The sequence below is a fragment of the Leiobunum rupestre genome, chromosome 6 (assembly GCF_980474605.1).
Source record: "Leiobunum rupestre chromosome 6, qqLeiRupe1.1.hap1, whole genome shotgun sequence".
Classification (NCBI taxonomy): domain Eukaryota; kingdom Metazoa; phylum Arthropoda; class Arachnida; order Opiliones; family Sclerosomatidae; genus Leiobunum; species Leiobunum rupestre.
This window is the reverse complement of record NC_143389.1, coordinates 616,707-630,398: the sequence shown is the minus strand read 5'-3', so window position 1 is coordinate 630,398 and position 13,692 is coordinate 616,707. Positions and strand designations below refer to the sequence as shown.

Below are 13,692 nucleotides of genomic sequence, written 5' to 3'. Positions count from 1 at the left end.
GCAATTTCTCCAAGTACGCGTTATACGCCGAAAGATTATTTGTAGATTGCACAGACGTGTCGCCCAGATAAGCGTCGATTTGCGAAAAAAGAGTTCCAATAAGATTATTCGTGACCCCGACATTCACTTCAGTGGCTGGTACGTCTGTACCATCGAAATGCACGAGTTTCATTTTTAGTTTGAGCATAGTTTTGGATAAATCAATGTATAAGTCATCAGATGCCGGAATAAAAAATTCGAGAGGTCCATTGTCGGTCACGTTATTCGTGGGTAGATATCGTATTTCGGTTGTAGCTAATATGTTGGTATTTAACACGGGTCGTTCGAACAAGTCTAACGAACTTAGCATGCCTTCTCGAAGCGCCATTGTTTCTTATCCCAAAAAATCGTCTTTCGTCCTTGATTTTTTCGTTTTCTTTTTCCGTTGTCTAGGAGGCGCGCGTCTCTTACGAGTTCCACTGCCTGACTGGGGCTTACTCATTCTGTCAGCGGCTTTATGTAACAAATTGCTTCCGGCTAATCGTAAATTGTTGCGGATAGCCAATTGCGGATCTACACCGGATTCCAAATCACCGAACATACGCTTTCCGAGACCTAGCGCTTCGCTGCGTAAAGGTATTATCATCGGTGTAATATATCTCATTAATTTCTTAAATATTCCACCCAAAACACGCCCTCTCTGGTAAACGGGGGCGGCAAACATTCGTCCCCCATATTGAGACTTATAGTAACGGAAATAACTGTCACTCTCTGACATCTTTCTTGAAATGAAGTCGAACGACCGTCTTCCCCGCGTTAAATATCAAATTTTCTCCAAAATCAGTTTTTAAGTATATCTCCATCAACTCTAGCTCTGTTGCTTTAACCGGGTAATAGTTTATTTTGTCGTATATAATAGAATTATTACGAGGCTGATCATTGCTCGCTAACGGTATAATTTTCATGAGAGGAGCGAAAGTATCTCCGGTATACTGGGGGTATATTAAATATAGATAAAGCGTACTCGCGCCTCTAGATAAATCGGCCGGATAAGTACTGTCGTGACCAACCAGGTCAAAATCGAAATCCGTAAATCCTAGTAATTCGCCTTTCTTACTCGTATTGAAGAAAATAGTCACAGCCCCGTGATCAGCTCCTACATGGATTGTGCCATTGGGGTTTATACCGAAATGAACAAGGTTTCTCACGTGATCAGGGATAGTGTTTGACATGGCGTCTAATATTGCTTGAATACTTAAATAAGTTCCAATCGGAATATTACAGTCAACTTCTACGTTGCGTGTAAAAGTCATATCGCGTAGATGATTTTCTTTGATTTCAATATAATTTAGATGATTTAAAATTATGCTCCTAGTATAGGGGGTTACCGGTTTTGACGGCTGATATACCCCCGATTGATATCCCGTGTCATCCTTGCTCTCGAAACATAACAGTTCTTTCAAAGGTCCGTCAGGAATAAATAACTCGAAATTGTTCTTCTTCTTCTTGGTTGGGTCAGCCGGATTATGTATTATCGGATCGTAAATCCAATAAAGTCCATCGGGTTTTTCCCAGATTTTGAAAGAAATGTAGGCGTCCAGTCCATTTTCCCTTATTCCTTCGTTAATAGCGCGTACAACTTTTTTAACCAGACTATATTTGATGACAAATCCGGCAGTGTCTTTTTCAGCTTCCAATTTAGCGACTTTTAATGAGATTTTATAAATGTAAGGTCGTTTTTTATAATAGTCAGGGGCTACCGTTTTAATTGAAAATTATTAGTTTTATCCGTGATATTTTCCCAGTTGGGAGGCAAAATTACTTCCGACACGCCAACAACAAATTTGTCCGGTAGTGTTATAGAACGACCCAAGTTTACTTTAAAGTTTGACTGAGTATTCGCCGGATAGAGGTCGATAAAGGCGTTACTCGGTAGAGTTACGTAAAAGTCGACCTTTTTTATAAAAAGAATGACGGTCTCTTTATTTGTAGGGGATTCGAACTCGTGACTATTTTAATTTGCTATTTACAAAGTTGTTCGTCCTACCAAGTAAGCTACCGTCATCCTTACTCGACATTCGTTTCGTTTCCTACAGATTCTCCTTTCATGAAAGGGCAAAGCGGTATCTTTTCCAAGTGTCGAATGAGGGGTACGCTTTTCCAATCGGTTATGACTAGCGGACAGAAGGCGCACTTGACCGATACGCTGTCTGGTAACGAATAAAACCCTTGCGCGGCCAAGTCTGATTTATGTACACCTGGTACCTTCCAATTAACGAAACTCATTAATCGTTTTTTTTTCGAAAGACATTTTAAAGGAATATCGTGGCTATTTAACGCAGCCATTTTTCTTTCGAAATCGTCCCGAATAAAAATCTAGAGATTCCTCTAACAGCGTACTGGGTAACCTAGCAACGGCGCATTCCTCGATAAACACCTGCTCAATCAATCAAACCTGTCACCACTTTAACAATGAAAACGGGGACCGATTATAACGAGCCTGGGAATTCCTTTAAAGGAGTACTGACCCCTATTCGCGTCAAAACACCAACCAATCAGCGCCATTTTAAATAATTTCGAGTCAGCCAATTAGCGCGCAGTACACCCGCCGCGCCAGTCAATCAGCGCGCAGTATCTGCGTCGCGTGGTAACCGCGCCAATCAGCGCGCGCGCCACTCTGCGGAGGTCAATGACCCCGAGGAAAATGTCGACCCCCCGCGCCACCTGCCGGAAGGGGGAAGGAAGCGGGGACTTCCGGTGCCGACCCCCTTTCTACCTGTACATTGAAAAGTGCCAAAGATTGTGGTATATCCTACTATCATGGATCCTTATCTATATTCCTGCTTATCTATAAAATAGAGCCATAATCTCCTTATCTATATACAGGCCTATTTCTCTTGCGAGACATAATTTTATATTGAAATTTGGACGGTATTGGTCTTTTTCACGTGGTATGTGTCACAACGTCAACAGGAAGTCTACGAGTCGCCCACTACCAGATATCTACGGTATCTTCATCAAGGGCGAGTGTTGAAATAAAATGAGAGTTAAAGATGCGGTAAGTATTTCCTAAGCGAGAAAATTACAAAAAGCCTCTGTAGATATTTCTTTCATTAAAATTTGCTTCGTATTATATTTAACTGATAAAATTGTTCCGTAAATAGGGTTAATTTCAATTGTGCACTGTTTTAGTACATCTAACTCTCTGCTGTAACTACTTAATTTATAATATTCTAAATAAATTAAACTCTGTTGTTCCGTCTCAATTATTTTAATAAAAATAAAAATTTTATACCGGGCGGGATTGAACCGGGCTTACGTTTTACGTTAATAACTCTGAATTGCGGAAATATCTTTAAGGGTTGTCTCGAGAAATTAATACCACAAGGGACAATTCTTCCGAGGAGAGGTATATTTTGGCTTGCCAACTTGTTAGTGTCTACATTTTTTAAAGGTCAAATCTTGTTTTAGCGCAGTCAGCAGCGATAAGAGGGTTATAGGGTGATCCACTTTGTAAGTTTTTTGTTATTTATTTATGGTTTTTCTAATCGTCCTAAATATGGTTGTAATACAACGAAGGCGTTCATTTAACGTGTATTGATATTCGAGGTTGCTTTTAGTTAATACCCTTCGCATTATATTAATCTGATAAACTTTTACTGTAAAAACGGTTTAATTCAATTGTGCATTGTTATAGTACGTCTTACTCACTGTTGTAACTACTTAAATATCGATATTCTGAATAAATTAAAATTGGTCGTTTCGTCTGAATTATTTTAATTATAATTAAAATTTTATACCGGGCGGGATAGAACTGGGATAAAATTTTTTGCAAACAACTCTGAATTGCGGAGATATATATTTAAGGGTTATCTCGAGGAATTAATACCACTAGGGACAATTCTTCTGTCTATAGCCAATTTCTGCACAACTTTAAGTTTTTTCCGAATCCACTTCTTCTAGGGCAGCGGTTCCCATTTAATATTGGAATATTTATAGTAATAAAAAAAACAATATTTACAAATTTTTATTTTGTTTAACGTCTTTCATTTTTAAAAATGTAATTGCTTGACTTAATAAAGCGTGAAAATTATTAGTTCCAAAATGATATTTACAAATCTTATCAACACTAATTTTATTTTATTTTAATTTTTGTGTTTTTATAGTATCTTTCTGACTATGTGTATAAGAATTGTATTTTACACGTATTAAAAATATAGGCAAGTTGTTTTTATCGTATTTTTATACCTAAATTTACATATTGAAATTGTTACGCATACGCGGTTCACATTTAATATTAAAATATTTATAGTAATAAAAGGTAAGTGTTGTAGAAAATAAAAGATATTTTTATTTAAATATTTCTTAATTTCTTTATTGTCTAAAAATATTTACAATATTTACAAATTTTTATATTGTTTAACGTCTTTCATTTTTAAAAATGTAATTGCTTGACTTAAATAAAGCGTTAAAATTATTAGTTTCAAAATGATATTTACAAATCTTATCCACACAAATTTCATTTAATTTTAATTTTTATGTTTTTATAGTATCTTTCTGACTATGTGTGTATAAAAATTGTATTTTACTCGAATTTAAAATATAAGTAAGTGGTTTTTATCGTATTTTTATACCTATATTTACATATTGGGATTGTTACAAAAGATTCTTTAAACGTTACTTAGAACATTAATTAAGTATTTTAAATATTTGAATATCGGGACCGAAATTACCCTAAAAGCGACCAAAGTCACCATTACCGGCCCGTATCGAACGTAGAGTAAAATTTTGTTTGTATTTTCTGTATATATTTACGTATCAGAGTTGTGTTTTGCCGTATTAAAATAGAAAAGGGAATTTTTATAGTGTTATTCTACCTATTTACATATCAGAAATGTATTTTATCAAATTTAAAAAGGGATTTAAGTAGTATTTTCTACCTATATTTGCGTATCGGAAAAGTATTTTAACGTAATGAACGACAAGCTAAGGTGTTATTGTAGTATTTTTCCGCCTATATTTGCGTATTGAAATTTATTTAAACATATTGAACGTAAAGTAAAAGGTTTTTGTAGTATTTTACTATCTATATTTGCATTTTGGAAAGCTATTTAAACGTATTGAACGTCAAGTATATATATATATTTGTATATCGGAATCTAATGTAACGTATTCGTATACCCATTTGAAATGAGCTAGTCGAGAGGTTTTTATTTTAATTATCCCCTCACACGTCTTATATAACAGTTTATATCTTTAAAGTATTCAAACACTTTCGAAAAAGATTCGCAGAGGTAAAGATAATGCGGAACAAGCCGGTCCTGAGTAACCAAAAATTTACCAAAACGGACAATAAGTATCCTAAATCTGACTTATTGGCTTTATTGTAATGTTAAACTCTCATAGAGATTCACCTAAAATAAAAAAACATGCGGTCCAATTTTGGGCACATTAAGTATTTTGGAGAGGGAACCCTCACTACCGCGATAGGAATGAATACATGTATGTTGATTTATCCACTTTTAAAACACTCAAATCCATGTTTTCATTTAAATTTAAATAAACCGGCCCCGGGTAATCCGCGCACGCACCAACTTCCACCCAGGTTATCAAGTATCATAACATAATTTCAACTTGTTCCATACGATAAAACGCGAGATAAACAAGCCGTACGTTTAAGTACCATATAAGTGTACTCTTCGAGATAAGCGGAGATAAAGATTACGTAAGACTAGTTGGTCCTGAACATTATATGTTGATATGAGCAAAAACAAATCGTCGCGAAAAGTACCCTAAGTACATTGACTTTTCAACGATTTTACCCCTATTTCACCCCTTAAATCCTGGATCCTCGATCCTAGGATCCGAGAGTCGACCTTACTTTCATTCTACTGACACCTAGTACTACCGAAATTCTTCCAGGATAAACTTTTACCTTAAGGAATACTAAAGTCCCAAATGGATCGTAGCGTCTAGATTAAATATCAAAGACTGTATATACGTTTCGCTTACTTGACAGGCGTGTTCCTAGGAAAAATTCTGTTAACACCTCTGTAGCACTGTAAAAACTGGGGTAATATTTGGACCCGTGGCTAGAGGCGCCACTAGTAACACAGCTCAAGCTAGGGGAAATTTGGACCAGCGTCGAGATGGATCCACAATCGGTATCAAGTTGAGCAATAGAAAACGCCTGTCTAGTAAGCGAAGCGAATATATAGCCTTTGATAAATAGGTTACTTATTTGATCCATAAAGAAGGTGAAATAATTTTACTGATACTCCTCGTGAAACATTTTGTATTAGAAGGATAATAACAAACCTATTAAGGTACGTATAAAGTTATTCTAAGTTGACACATTACTAACCTAGTCAAAATAATATTTATTAAAGATCAGATACGAATCCTTTCGGTTCCGATATAAATAGCTATATAGTTCGCTAACTTCAGTCAAACATTTACCCTAATGTAAAAAAAATCGCAGCCAGGTTGTTGTTGCTTAAATTTTCATTTGGCTTTAAAAATGTTTGGCGCCACTGTACAGGTAAATTTGAAAAATATAAGGGGTCTTCCGTTAAGATTGCTTAAAACGTCATGATATAAAAATTTACATGATTGGGTTATACGCAATTATTTTATGGTCGGAAATAAGCAGCCAAATATGGTTTTCCTCTACTATCAACGTTAGCGTTGAATTTAGAGCTATACAAAGTATTGAACCAATACTATTCTCTACGGTAAATGCTCATATCAACAATCAATTTTACGAAATCTCAGTTTGAATATTACACCTGAAAGGCACCTTAGTTTTGCTCCTTATTTGATGCATTTCTGATATAACTTTTAAACTGAAGCCCGTCGCACACTGGACGGTTGCTCGTCCTAGCAACCGTTGCTGGTATCGGCGAGATTATATCGCACATTACAATATCCTAATTTCGCGCTGACGCTGGCGACCTGCTGTTCGGACGAACGTACGTTTCATACCGACTTCAATTTGCCTGAACATTTTGACGCTCCTGTCAGCTCAGCTTCGGTCTCTGACGTCACTACATTCCTACCCATTTTATCCATTAAGCATTCGCCCGGGAAAGGTGTACTTCAGATTTTTACACCAAAAAGAGAGATTGCACCACGCCACGAAACACGTGGATATGTTTTATTTTGGTTGATTTGTTGAATTTAATTATTATCAGCCGGCTTATATTGTGACAGATGACATAAGGACCATTATTTTTGAAAATAATGAGGGGCGTGAAAATGCAATGAACGATGAAAATGACTGTGAGTTTTAATTTGGATGAAATATTTTAGTAAAATATATTTAACCCTTTAATAACCCGGGTTTTTTTTTTTTCATATTTATAATATAATAAACACACACCTACTTTAAAATTATAAAATATTACAAAATTATTATAATATTTAAAGATAATAATGATAAATTAAATAAAAATAACTATACGAAACGATATTTATACCCGCGCGACAGACACGACGGATATCAAAACAAACGACTGCGCGTGCATCCGATGGTGTTCCGGTTTTCTATAGTAGCGACCTGCTAGTGTGCGATTCACCGAAAATGAAGCCAACGCCAGCGCTAGCGTTCTTTCGCGCTGACGACAAAAACGTGTTTTGAAAAAATGATATCCGGCGCCAGCGTCAACTTGAAGACATTTTTTTGTATTGTGGGGCGGGCTTAAGAGTGGGAATAAATGATTGCTCTTATTATACCTTTTTTAAGTTTACGCTATTATTATAGTCGTATGTATTTCATTTTTAAAGTTGACACTAATATTTCATAGTATTCAAATTGAATTTAAATATGTGGCTCCATTTCACTTACAATATCATATCATTTAGTTTTATTTTAAAAAGAACATTTTTGGTAATTATTTATTTGAGCCCCAACCACCTAATTCAATTTTAAATTGATTCTTAAAACTGTAAATTTTTACAAAATAAATGAATATTGATATCATAACCAAAGTCGTAAATTTGAGAATGTGATAAAACTAGAGAAGAAATGTTAGACCCACGCTTAAAAAAGCGTATTGGAAACGTATAGGATAGTAAAGTGGTGTACTGCACGCACACCGATTAACTTACACAGACCCCTACACGTTTTGAAACGCGAGATTAACCTCTCTTATTTTGAGCATCGGTAAAATTAAATGGTTGTCGTCTTGTATTTGTGCGTTTCAGTATGTTTCTTAAAATAAAAATATCGAATTTTGGGAGCAATATATTTTTAAAAAAAGGATACATATTAGGCTTTTCATTTACATCCGTGACTCACTCTCGCAAACATGTTGGCGTGCTGGCCCTAAAATTATTGACTATACAATTATATTACGTTGAATTTTTAAAAAATCATCTCGAACAATTGCAAGCTATGACACATGTGCTTCGTAAATATAGTATTGTTGCTAAAACCTGAAATATATCGTTAGAAGAGCCATTAATTTATATCAAAACAAAGGAAACCTCTTCCTTTACCTTAGTAAGTGCTTCGCTTGATTCCGATAATCATCGGATATTTGAATCATTCTAGTTTAGAGCCTTGAATAACAGCTTCTCCAAAAATGGTTAACTTCACCCAAGAAATAATTTTAGCTACAGTTAAGGTAAGGTTCATAGGCCAACGTGATATTGTTCTTTATTTTTCATGAGCATCATTATGTTAATAATTGTTTTGGATATTGAATGAAACACTTTTAAAAAAAGCTATAATATATAATGTTTGAATCCTCGTTACTTTACAAATTTTGCTTAGCAAATTTAGTATGCCTTTGCAGATATACAGGGTTTTTCAAAAGGTTATGCAACAATTTCAAGAAGTTGTAGGGGTTGAGTTGCAAAGTATGCTTTTTTTCTTTCCCGTTTTCCCAAGATGAGTTAAAAGAGCGCCAGAGTGCTTCAAAGTGTGGCTTACTAGCCCCTGGAAGTAAGCTGCAGCAAGCGCAAAACCCAGCAGCACGGACTTTAGATACTGTTTAAGTTTACTTATTTACGCTGGTTACCTCGATTAGTTTACAAAGTCTTCTTTTACCTATCACACGAACCAAAACCTTAATGTTCGAATTTCCACGTTGCTTGTTTTTGCGATTGTTGCAGCCTATTTCCAGGAGCTAGTAGAACACATATGGAAACTCTCTCTCTTTAAACTTATCGTAGGAAAATGGGGGGGAAAACCTGCAAACTTCTCAACTCACCCCTACAACTCCTTAACATTATCGCATAACCTTTTTAAATACCCTGTATAGTGTATATATAACATTATTTTAGAATTTTGAAAAGAAATAATAAATGTTTTTTACCCTATTATCGAATGATATTTGAGGTTAAACATCCAAAGTTCAGTGCGATATTTCGATGACTACGTTTTCACGGAGGTATATTTAATTCATGTTTGGAGTAAACCGAATTTCGAAATCCGTGCTACATTGCACGGAAAAGCTTGTGTTGGAGTTAACACGTATTTTCTCTAACATTAAAACGCACGAATACGAATTTGATGTGTTGGGGTTTTATTTTATTTGGAAATGTGGGGTTGTTTTTTGAACGGGATGAAACGAAAAGGTCTAGTTTTCAGGGCCGGTGGATAATGTGGGTATGTTGGGTAAAATACCCACCTGGAATTAATATCATCAAAGATGGTACTGAGTTAATAGAGCCATGGCCATTGTCACAGAATAGCTAGGTTTCAACTCTCATCGAAAAGGTCTTACAACGAATAAAAGAGCCTTGCCGCTTTCAAAATATTTTTCACAATTTTCCCGGGACTCCGTGATTTTCCTATCCCATCCTTGATGTAGTTAGTTCATAAACGGGATCGTTTATAATGGTCTTTGTTGTACCGGCCACAATTAAAAATTCGTCACTGAGAGATGACCTGATTTGCCTGTTTTTCCCCCACCTTCTTCTTCGCCCGATTGTAGGTGTGAGTCCGAGCACGGCCAACTTTGATCACGCGATGTTCGCGCTACAGCGGCCAACCTATTCGTTGACGTTTCTATGTTAACCTATGAGCAAAATATATGTGTATGGTTTGAGCGCCCCTAGCGGAATATTATTTATAGAATAGCTTTTGTATTGAAGCCAATATAAAAACGAGCGTGGCGCTGAACTCCTACAGGTTATAGTACAGTTTATAAAGGGAAAATACTTGCTCAAGGAATTTCACGAATGGGTTCGCCGTGGTCCGAGTGACGCGTTGTGCAGTTAAAATTCAGTTCCAACTAGGCATGCGGCACTGCCCCGATTAAAATAAATTAAAGTAAATCATAAAAATCAAAATATAAAAATACATAAAATGTTAAAAGCATAATTTTCCTAAGTATATTTAAACGTTCATGTTTTTCGTCATAAGTCTCTCTGTATCAAACACTTTTATCAAACAGTTATTAGCTCTAACATTTCTACCTCGCGTTGTGAAGTAGAATTGATAAGTGCACAGACTATAACATTTAGAAGATGAATGATAAATTTTTTTACGTACGCTACGATTTTCGTTACCGCATCCAGTCGGCTTCGACTTCCGATTTGGTTTTTAGTTTTTTATTACAAATTTTCTAAAGTGATGCAAATGTCTGTTTCTAAAAATGCTCAAAATCTGTCGCCCTTGAGAATTCGCCGTGTTTGTCCCAACACGCAATTTCGGAGGGGGGATCGTGCGGGGAATATCAGAAGGCCTGTGAGTTTCAGAAACAGGCTGGGGGGAGGGGGTTTCGGGGTCGTTCCGATTTGAAAGTCCCGCTCGCGGTACGTTAGTCCCGTGGCCTTTATGCATCAGCCACTGGATACAGGGGGTTTAAAGGGGTAAAAGGAGTTTTGGAACGACTGCGAGTTTGAGTTATTTTTGCAAAGAAAAAGGTACCACGGAAATTATCACACGGGAAAAGCGAAGAGGGGGTACCACGGTAATTATCACATGTGAAAAGCGGAGAGGGGGTACCACGGTAATTATCACATGGAAAAAATGGGGAGGGGTACCCCGGTAATTATCACATGGTAAAAATGGGGAGGGGGTACCCCGGTATTTATCACATGGAGAAAATGGGGAGGGGGTACCCCGGTAATTATCACATGGGGAAAATGGGGAGGGGGTACCCCGGTAATTATCACATGGGGAAAATGGGGAGGGGTACCCCGGTAATTATCACATGGGGAAAATGGGGAGGGGTACCCCGGTAATTTTCACATGAGAAAAAAGGGGAGGAAGAGCCTTACTTCGGAGGTTCGATTATGGGGTAAAGGGTGCCACGGAAATTTTCGCGTTGGATAGGGAGAAGGGAGTACTACGAAAATTCTCGCGTTGGAAAGGGGGAGGGGAGTACTACAGAAATTCTCGCGTTTGAAAGGGGGAAGGCGAGTACTGCGAAAATTCTCGCGTAGGAAAAGGGGAGGGGAGTACTACGGAAATTCTCGCGTTTGAAAGGGGGAGGGGAGTACTACGGAAATTCTCGCGTTCGAAAGGGGAGGGGAGTACTACGGAAATTCTCGCGTTGGAAAGGGGGAGGGGAGTACTACCGAAATTCTCGCATGGAGAAAAGCGGCGAAGGGTACCCCGGTAATTATCACATGGGAAAAAGGGTAGGGGTACCATGGTAATTATCACATGGGGAAAAGGAGGAGGTGGGTACCACGGTAATTATAACATGGGGAAAAGGGGCAGGTGGGTACCACGGTAATTATAACATGGGAAAACGGGGAAGAAGGGCCTTACTGCGGTGGTTCGACTGTGGGATAAAGGGCCTCACGGAAATTCTCGCATGGATAAACATGTGCGATTATATGTGGGATCATTTTTTTACGTTCGAGGGACTGTACTTCAAACAAACCCAAGGCCAAGCAATTGGTTCATCGTTATCCCCTATTTTATGTGAAATATTTCATTGTCTGGTGTGGGAATGATGAAGGGTAGAGCTCTGCATTTGGATAATAATTATTCACTTTATTTATTTTTTATCCAAATCACAATTTTATCCACAAATTATCCGAAAAAATTAACTATTTTTACATGTTAAATTGCTTTTTAGTCTGGATAATATCCACGGATAAACAGTTAATCGTTATTTTTATAGTTAATCGATATTTAAGCGGTTAATTTATCTGTTTCGTCGAGCTCTAATGAAGGGTTTAAAAAATCCGTCACGAATTGAATAATTTTATTTCACGATAGAATTTGGCTCTAACATTAAACAATTATCCCCTTTTTAGACACCTAAGTAGATATTTCAAACAATGAAAAGAATGCTACAGTCTATAGAAACCCATTTTCAGTGTGAATGCCCTCCCACGTCACTTCGGCACATCGTATGAGTTAAAAGCTTTCCGCTTTTTATACATTCGTATTCCGAGCAATTACATAATACAATACAAAGACAAATTTGTATACAGAAATAAGCTATATTTAACAAATAGCCAAAGATAGAGGTTTTAAACCTTATATCATAGATAGAGCTTTTATTAAATTTAACAAAAAATCACTGTTAAGCCAACATACATCAACCTTACCTAACGACTCTTTTGAAGGAGTGTCGGACCCTTCGTATAAAACGGTGCCTACGCACCTTCGGCACGCGTACATCACTTAACCTTGGCGCGCTCAGCTTACTGCCTCAATAAAACTAGCTCTATGTGTAATACTTTCCTGGTGAAATAGTAAAACCATATGTTCCCCCACCCTTTACACCGCCTAATTTCCCCGGTCCCGTAACATTCATGGTCAGCCCTTTGCTTTTACCGTCGAGATCAAAAGAGGTGAAACACGTTAACGAATATGAAGTAAAATATCGCTGTTTTTATTCAATATATAGATATAACAGCAATTAGGACAAACCACTTGAAGAAACAACGATATTTACAATGTAGTTTTAATTTTTAATTCTTTCACTAAAAAAATGCGGACCAAAAAACAGCAATAAGAAATACTAATTTCGTGACAGAATTCGGACAGGTGATGCTTTCGATTCGGAATAATTAAACAAACAAGTTGTTCAATTCGAACCATTGAAAAAATCAAGTTGGTCATTTCGAACACCGTTGAAACAAACAAGTTGGTAAACTCAATCCATTGAAACAAACAAACAGATTTAAAATCGCTGAAGTATTTCAAAATATAATAAACAAACAATTCAGCTTTTAGACATAAGGGTTAAAATTTTAGTCTAAAAGCTGAATTGTTTGTTTAATATATTTTGAAATACTTCAGCGATTTTAAATCTGTAACGATATTAGAATTCGTGCAACAAGGCGCGTATAATGCAACCCTTGTAGAAGCGTTCCTGGGGAGTTATGAGAAGTTGACTTCGAGGGGTTTGACCACATCCGGTTTGATTTTGGCGCAATATTCGTTACAGCAAATATATTAAAAGATTTGTATTCTCACGATGTTGTTCTTTCCAAAAAGCTATCACTGAAATTTCTAGCTCGAACTACACAAAAATGGTAACAAAAACAAAACGGCCTGGAACCTTTGTCCGGGACTGTACCTACCCCAATAAACTAAGTCAAAATAGTGGCAACCCTAAGATTCATAAAGACAACCAACCCCTTAAAATTAAAAGTTATATAGCTTATACAAACACAAACGCATAAATAAATATGACTCTCATAACGCGGAGGATAAAGATATTATCAAAAATCAACTTAAAAATAGTGGGTACCCAAGCCGGATCATTCGAAAATCTTGATTTAACTCTAACCAAC

General features: G+C 36.7%; 1 protein-coding gene across 2 annotated transcripts in view; it reads left to right on the top strand.

The window, feature by feature from the left end:
- Nucleotides 1–8,539: 8,539 nt before the first annotated feature.
- Nucleotides 8,540–13,692, top strand: part of LOC149937634 (uncharacterized) — a 58,297-nt gene continuing 53,144 nt past the window's right edge. For both annotated transcript variants that reach the window (XM_090178338.1, XM_090178339.1), the window contains exon 1: nt 8,540–8,606. The gene's annotated coding sequence lies outside the window, so the exon portion shown is untranslated. The remainder of the gene's footprint in view (nt 8,607–13,692) is intronic.